Genomic DNA, 7,725 nt, shown 5'->3' on the forward strand with positions numbered 1-7,725 from the left:
CTGATAATTTTGATAATATCCCAATTATTGTGACAGGGCTTACGACAAATGAGGGAGGAGCTGTTATAGGGAAAAGACTTTCAAATATCAGAATCTTTTATGAGGAACCTATAAACTCAATCGGACTAGGAATAGCTTTAGTAAATAGGGAAACCATAGCATTAGAGGAAAGGTTTGAATTTGTAGATTTGCAAAATAAAGGTGTAGGTTTACCGTATGAGGGAAATATTTTAGTCATTCCATTGCTTCATCATTGTATTTAAATTTAAATATCTTGTCAGTACCTAAAATAAAAACAGATTTATATTGGGGGTGTTTAGTCCGTAGGCGTGTTTTTTCAACACGAATCGGGCATGCCCTTTATCGTCGGCTTTCAAGGGTATCTTTAGAAGATTCACCTAATTACCATGGTCCGCAAACCAAAAAAAAAAAATATATATATGTATAAATCTGTTAATTTTAGCAAAAAAATTAATAACGAAAAATGGCATCACCCAGAAAAATTAGCCGTTTCTCCATGTCAAGCAAGGGTAAGTATCTTTGTATTTTATATTAAAAAAATTAATACTATTTTTTCAGAAAATGAGCAGTGTAAAACCTGCAAGCAAATTTTGGAAGAGGTCAAGAGGTCGACAGGTAAATACAAACTTTGTTTCCAAATAAAATTGGAATAAATAACTCGAATTAATTATAAACTTTCAGAAAATCAACAGCGGGAGAATGATCTTTTTCATGGAAAGGCGAATAAGGATTAATATAACATTTTTTGTATTATCGAAATATTTATATACTGTCAGAAAATCTACAGCGGGAGAATGCTCTTCGTGGTAAGACGATAAATGTGATATTATTATAATTTATAAATAGAAATAAATATGTACTTTCAGAAAATCTACAGCAGGAGAATGCCGTTGTTCGTGGTAAGACTAATAAAGATTAATATTTGTATCAGCAAAATTAATGCCAAAATTCCTTTCAGATCAATTGAACGCATTAGCAAAAATTTTAGCTGACCAAACAGTTTTGCTAAAACAGCTTACAAAGGAGAAGGGCGAAATGAATTCTGTTCAGGACCAGTTCCCGATTGAAACGGACGAGCAGTTGATGAAAATGGAGGAGAATGTAAAAATGAATAGAGACATTTATGTAAGTAAATTAAAACTCTAAGTAATATGACCTATTTATTTTCTAAACCTTCTTCTTGAATCCTTCTATTTACAGATTTCAACAATAAAATCCATTTTACAGCCAGCCGGAGTGCGCGTCAACCTAAAATTTATTTTAGTGACGAAATCGTACTGGCGTATAATGTGGATGGAGTACAAGGGAAGAAAGCCCTCAGGAGCCACTCGGAGTTTTATGGAGCTTTGCTAGGTAAAATACACTACTAGTGTTTATTATATTTTAATTAAATTAAACAGATAATTATTACAGAATGTATTCCGCCTGGAGACGAAGCACCAGAAATGCTGATGCGCAAAGCGATGCAGAGGGTGAAAAAACGAGTGTTCAAGCAAAGGTGTAACAAACCCAAAAATGACTTAGAAACTGTTTAGGCTAGGCTAGATTTTAATATATATTTTAAGTTTGAATTTTGAAAGAATTTTGAATTAAACATTCATATAACACAATTTTGTATTTAATTTATTTATTATAAAGCCAGAAAGCTGCTGGTCAACCAGCTACTGGTAATCGAAGGGTAATCGATCGGAAACTAGTTGCTGACGATCTACTGGTAACTAGGCCGTACCCAGCGCCTAAGAAACCAGCTACTGGTAGTCGAAGGGTAATCGATCGGTAACTAGTTGCTGACGATCTACTGGTAACTAGGTCGGAACTAGCTCATAAGCAACTAGCTAGTGGTAGTCGAAGGGTAATCGATCGGGAACCAGGGGTGGTTACGCCCTAGGACATGCATGTGTTAAATTCTCCGCTGAAATACATTGTCGTGGAAACGAAGCGGAACTAGGGACATGAGAATGGTAGCTAGTTCGGCACCGGTACCGAACTAGTTGCCTGGTACTAGAGGGACATGACACACACACAAACATTTACGTAACTTGGAAACGATACTCAAAACAAACTCAAAACGGTTTCGGAAAATAAGAATTCATAAATATTGTCGTGTCTGTGTACACACATACATTTGCAATTCTCGGCTTGCTTTCGCATCTCGTCATGAATCGAACATGTCGAAAAAATGCCGAACGTCTCAGGGCCACGACCCGAACGTCTCAGCACCACAGCCGAATGGTCCCAGCACCATAGCCGAAGACCTGGGGGTGCTGAGACAGAAACCTCAACTGCGCCCCTTTCGTTGTATGAACTGACACATCTATATACTGTATTGTTAGTGGCAGTACTCAGGCCTTAAAGGCCTGTCTCCAGCACCGCGGAAAATTGCGGCAAGGAATTTGCTAGTTACTCCGTGAGGGTGTGGAACTTAGCTAAAACAGGGTTAATGAATCAGCTGTGTTTTGTAAACAGAGGCAACTGTAAAATTCTGCTAAAATTAAAAAAGGAAAAAAATGCACTCTGATGATGAAGTGATTGTGTTGATGGCGGCATATATTGTTGCAAAACAAAAAAGAATAATTTTCATCTCTCTTTTTGGTTTTGCGGAAAGTTTTTGCCAACATCTCGCACCATTCACTTCAGGAAGAATTGTAAAGTATATATTTCTGAGCTGGGTATCAGCTGTTCTCTCAGTCCACACACGGTCCCGATGGGCAACTATCGATATAAATCTGTGGATTCCGCTCGTGTTGCTGGATACACACTCCAGGAATACGTAAACGAAACATTTCTGTCACAGTTTTTTTTATATGGAGTTTGACAGGAATTTTTCGATTCCGCAGTGCTGGATAGTATGCTTAGGGAAAGAAAGGGGGAAGTGTGAGGAATGGACATGCATGGACCCTAAGGGGTTAAGGGATATCCGGGTTATCCGGATAAGGGCGAATTGACCGGTGGCTCTCTGAGTCTCTGGGCAACGGAGAGAGAGCCGCGTTCAGAGGGGTGCGCTACCAGGGAGAGTGGAGGAGCGCGGAAGAGCGGCGGGATAATGGGATCGGGCCGGCAGTGGTCTAGCGCATGACCTTTTATGGTCATGCGATCACGCCACCAGCTTGGTCCCGTTACGAAGCGAGGCAGGATGATGGGATCGGGCCGGCAGTGGTCCAGCGCATGACCATTTATGGCCATGCGATCACGCCACCGGCTTGGTCCCGTTACGAAGCAGATGGAAAGCATCAGACGAGCCGATGGAAAAGTACGGCCGCCGCGTGGAAGGAGGTCCCGTTGTTGCTAAGCAGCAGCGGCCGCGGCCGGGCATCAACGAGGGAATAAAAGGAGGCCCGCGGCAGCGGCTCGAGACAGTCAAGTGCGGAGAGTGCAAGTGCGTGTATTGGCGAACGTAAAGGAAAGTCGAAAGTCATTTCAGAGTGTCGGAAGAAAGGACCTGGTATACCGCTCACTCAACGGGAGAATCCATTGAGAGCGAACGTGTCGTGTGCGAGCTGAGTACGGCGGATTTGGGCCTAGCGCTAGGAATCGTAGTCGTACCAGTTCTTAGAGCTGCCACGCTTGGGGATTCCGAGGGCGGCGAGTGGTCGAGAAGGACCGACAGGCGGCAGGAGCGTCGCGTAGTGATAAACCAAAGAGTAGGCTAAGTCGTCGTCTTTAAGCATACTTCCTAAGATACCAATAAAGAACTCGTGTGTAAAGAAGCCATTCTCATTCTTTATTCTCTCATTCTCTACGATACTGCGTTTTTAGTTTTATCGTATCTTTAAAATTTTGCCTGCCACAAATTTTCGTCCTTTGTGGGGGCGGAAAGGGGCGGGGCGAAATTTTGAAATACACTTGTAGCAGTGTGATGTCACATAAGTCTGGAAACCAAATTTGGTTACCCTAACTCTTATAGTCTCTGAGATCCAGGCGCTCAACAAGACGGACGGACAGACATGGCTATATCGACTCAGCTATTGATGCTGATCAAGAATATATATACTTTATGGGGTCGGAAACGTTTCCTTCTCTGCGTTACACACATCCACTTTTACCACAAATCTAATACATTTACCCCTTAACTCTTTTTGAGTACGGGTATAAAAACAAAAGCAAATAAATAAACAAAAAAAACCTGGTCCAACTTAACAGATTGCAAGCAAATTACCTGTAGACGTTCATTTCTGATGAAATGTGCAGTTATGGTGAGAAACGATCGAGTTGAATTTTCAATTGTTACACCATCGCAGGTGAATGCAAAGTCATTGACCTCCTTAAAAATCTTTCAATACTTCTGTGCAATGTGTGTAATTTTCGTTCATCAAATATGTTATCTGCAAAAACAATATACATATGTAGATAAATGCGATGAATTGTTATTTATGTTTAGTGGCAACAAACAACAACAACACCACATATAATCTTTATGCTCTAGTTTCCATCCACTTGGAAATACATTTTGTGAAGTCCTATCTCAGGCTGAGGTATGCTTCAGTCTGTCCAAGGTCCGCTACAAGAAAATTTGTAGATTGCACGTGACTTCAGGTGTCGGGCTGGCTTGAAAATGCAGTATGCAAGGGAGAAATGATGACGCGAGAGTTTTATTTGGTTTGTTCTTGGTTTATTCAGTACTTTTCATTCACTTAGTTATTTGCGTTGTTGCCCTTGCTTTTGGCTGTGTGGTGCGCTGGTGGACTGCGTAGTGTGGTGTTTTGCGTTTGTGACTGCCTAGTGCAGTGTCTTGTGTTCTTGGCCTCTTTTGGTTTCGGTCTGATGTACTGCCTAGTGCAATGTCTTAGGTGTGTGACTGAGGAACTGCCTAGTGCAGTGTCTTGTGTTCGGGCTAATGGACTGCCTGCTCTTTCGGTCGATCTTGGCCCTTTTATGCAGCTGGCGATCGCACCTGAGACCCGAAAATAATTGCTTATTGCTAACTTATGATTATTGGGTGACAATAATTGTGGGGCGTGGAAAGTGGGTCGAAGCTTGGTGCTTCGTTGACAATTGCTTAGCTTTACACTGCACGAATCTATTTGTGGTTGATGCTGCAATTATTTCGTGTTGAAACTTTCAAGGAAAACAAAAGTTTAAAGCAAAACAATACATAATCCATATTTTGGACAAAGAAAAATTTGTTTTCCCAATTCCCATCGAACATTTTTTGTCTCAGTGTATATTTCAGTAGTAGCGTGGTCTCACATTGATGACGGCTGATCAGCAACTGATGCCATTTTCGTTCTGTATCTGGTGTGAAAACGAGACAACAAGTGCCGAAGTCGCATTGCCGAAGCCATACGAAGCGCCGCTGCTTTTTTATACTGTCGGTGTACCGGCAGCGCAGCAGCAGCGCCTTGTCCCGCACCCATGGGATAGGGCCAAAGACAATATAAGTATAAGATGCGGAACGCTCATACATTTCAATTGCCATATGCAAGACAATTTTCGGCCAGCGACGAAATTCGCGCCATCTCGCTCGCACAAATTTGAGAGCGTACGAATCTAAAAATAGAATCCGCTTGCATGTGTAAGTACACACAGAACAGCAAGTGCGTATGTGTGCGTACTTGTGCTAAGCGGACGATTTTCGAGACGGAAACCTTTTTATGAGTTGAGAAACGAAATTATATACCGGCGTTGAATACGTCGCATCCTGAAACCCTAATGGCAATTATTCCAATGTGATTCATGGAATTTCATGTATTAAATATATTATGTATTTTTATATATGTATATCCGATCATCATTATCGAATATACCATCTTAAAATAAATTATCGTTGAAGGGATATACATATACAATATAACAGTTTTTTAATATTGGGGTGGTAAGCGTCTTGCAAAATTAACTTACACTTATAAAGTGAAGGGTATATTTCGACAGCGCTGTAAAAAACGTATGCATGTGCACACATACAGTCGTCGCGACGACTCGGCTCGGCTGTCGCATCGGCAAAGAACCAACTTCGTGTGCCTTCGTATGCTGTATGCATACAAGAGAGCGGCTGGCTCTAGAGCGCTCTCTCTCTCTAAAAAATTTCAAGAGAGCCTGGAGCCAGCTCTAGAGCCAGCCTCAAAAATTCGTGTGCAGAAATTTCGTATGGCGTTACGCATCTTATACTTATATTGTCTTTGATAGGGCCGTGCCGAGCCCTGCACTACAGCTATAAAGTCAGATTTATTAAATTGTGTTGTCGTGCCGCCGTTTTCTTTTTTTTTTCTCTCTTCGTTATACTTTCTAGTGATGGGCAAAGCGGCTTCGTCCCAATATTTATTCGTTGTTTAGAAATATCGATAGCAGGCTGATAAGTTTAAGGGTGGGAGCATGGTTGCTCTAGCTCTTATAGTATCTGAAATCTAGGCGCTCATCATGACGGACAGACGGACATGGCTATATCGACTCGGCTATTGATGCTGATCAAGAATATATATACTTTATGTGGTCGGAAACGTTTCTTTCTCTGCGTTGTACACATCCAATTTTACCACAAATCTAATATACCCCTTAACTCTTTTTGAGTACGGGTATTAAAACAATTGTAAAAACCGCACACTGTACAACAAAACAACCGTTCGGGTCTGGCTCCAGCTGGAGATTGGCATGGGATCACAATTAGCTACAGGGCCATGGATGAATAACCACTTTTCACTGGGTCACTGTTGATGCCGTTCTCGGTTGGGCATGATGGCCATGGATCCCAGTCGCGGCTGCTGGGATGTGGATCTTCCAAGGGGGCCGCTCTTCGCTGGCGATCGACGCTTGGGAACTGGTACGCGCCTGCGGGACAGGTGTCGGCATCAATCGGGGACGATGCGAAAGCCTTCCAGCTTTATGGAGGCCAGCGGAGTGGTGGCGATTAAGGAAATATTTGGAAAATTGGCCAGCTACTTCTATCGGCACAGGGGACACCATAGACTCATTGTTGGAAGTGCGCACTCCAAACGGGGTCAACTGCTGGTCTCATGCGAGCCAATCTTCAGGGCAGACCGCCTTCTCTTGGGACTCAATATTTCTGTGATCACGTTTGTACGTCCGTGCTGTTGGACCGTCTCGAGGAAATCTTCCGGAAATCAGATCTTGCCAGAATTATTCTTCAGAATAATTTAGAACTATTTTCCTTTCTTTTTGTTTGTTGACAGTGGGAAACAAATACTGACCAATACTGGCCAAGTGATGGCTAGAACGTAGCTCACAGCAGACACTACTTAATTTCTCATCCCAATTACGTTGATCCGTGTCAACATAACTTTTAATAGCAGCAAGAACGGATCTATTTACTCTCTCCGAAGCATTGGCTTGAGGAGAATAGAATACAGTATAGGTATGAGAAATATTTTATTTGTCAAGCAGTGAGTTAAACGTTTGAGATTTTAATTGAACCCCATTGTCAGATACAATGGTTTCTGGGATACGAAAACAGTGGAAAAGCTCTTCTTCCAGATAGCTTTTTATTGAATCTGCGGTAAATTTTCGTATCGACACAGATACCAATATTGCCTGACCTACTTCTCGGATAAGATCCCGTATTTCCCATCGTAGGCTTTAAGGGTTGATTTGGATGCTTCGTGGCCTTAAAGATATGGCAATTATTTATCAGTTTTTTGCAGAGCTCGAAAAATATGCTCAGCAACTGAGCATCAGTCACTGAGCAAAACGAGCCAAGTGCATGCACGAAGTGTCTTTTTGTTGTAGTTGCATTAGGTATTTGTTTTTGCTACT

General features: G+C 42.0%; 1 long non-coding RNA gene across 1 annotated transcript; it reads left to right on the plus strand.

Annotated features, from left to right (window-relative positions):
- Nucleotides 1-886: 886 nt before the first annotated feature.
- LOC121405466 lies at nt 887-1,522 on the plus strand. The gene is made up of 4 exons (XR_005968584.1): nt 887-920; nt 980-1,146; nt 1,222-1,374; nt 1,435-1,522. It is a non-coding gene; the product is annotated as an uncharacterized LOC121405466 (long non-coding RNA).
- Nucleotides 1,523-7,725: the final 6,203 nt, after the last annotated feature.

This window comes from Drosophila obscura, unplaced genomic scaffold (genome assembly GCF_018151105.1).
Source record: "Drosophila obscura isolate BZ-5 IFL unplaced genomic scaffold, ASM1815110v1 contig_96, whole genome shotgun sequence".
Taxonomy (NCBI): Eukaryota; Metazoa; Arthropoda; class Insecta; order Diptera; family Drosophilidae; genus Drosophila; species Drosophila obscura.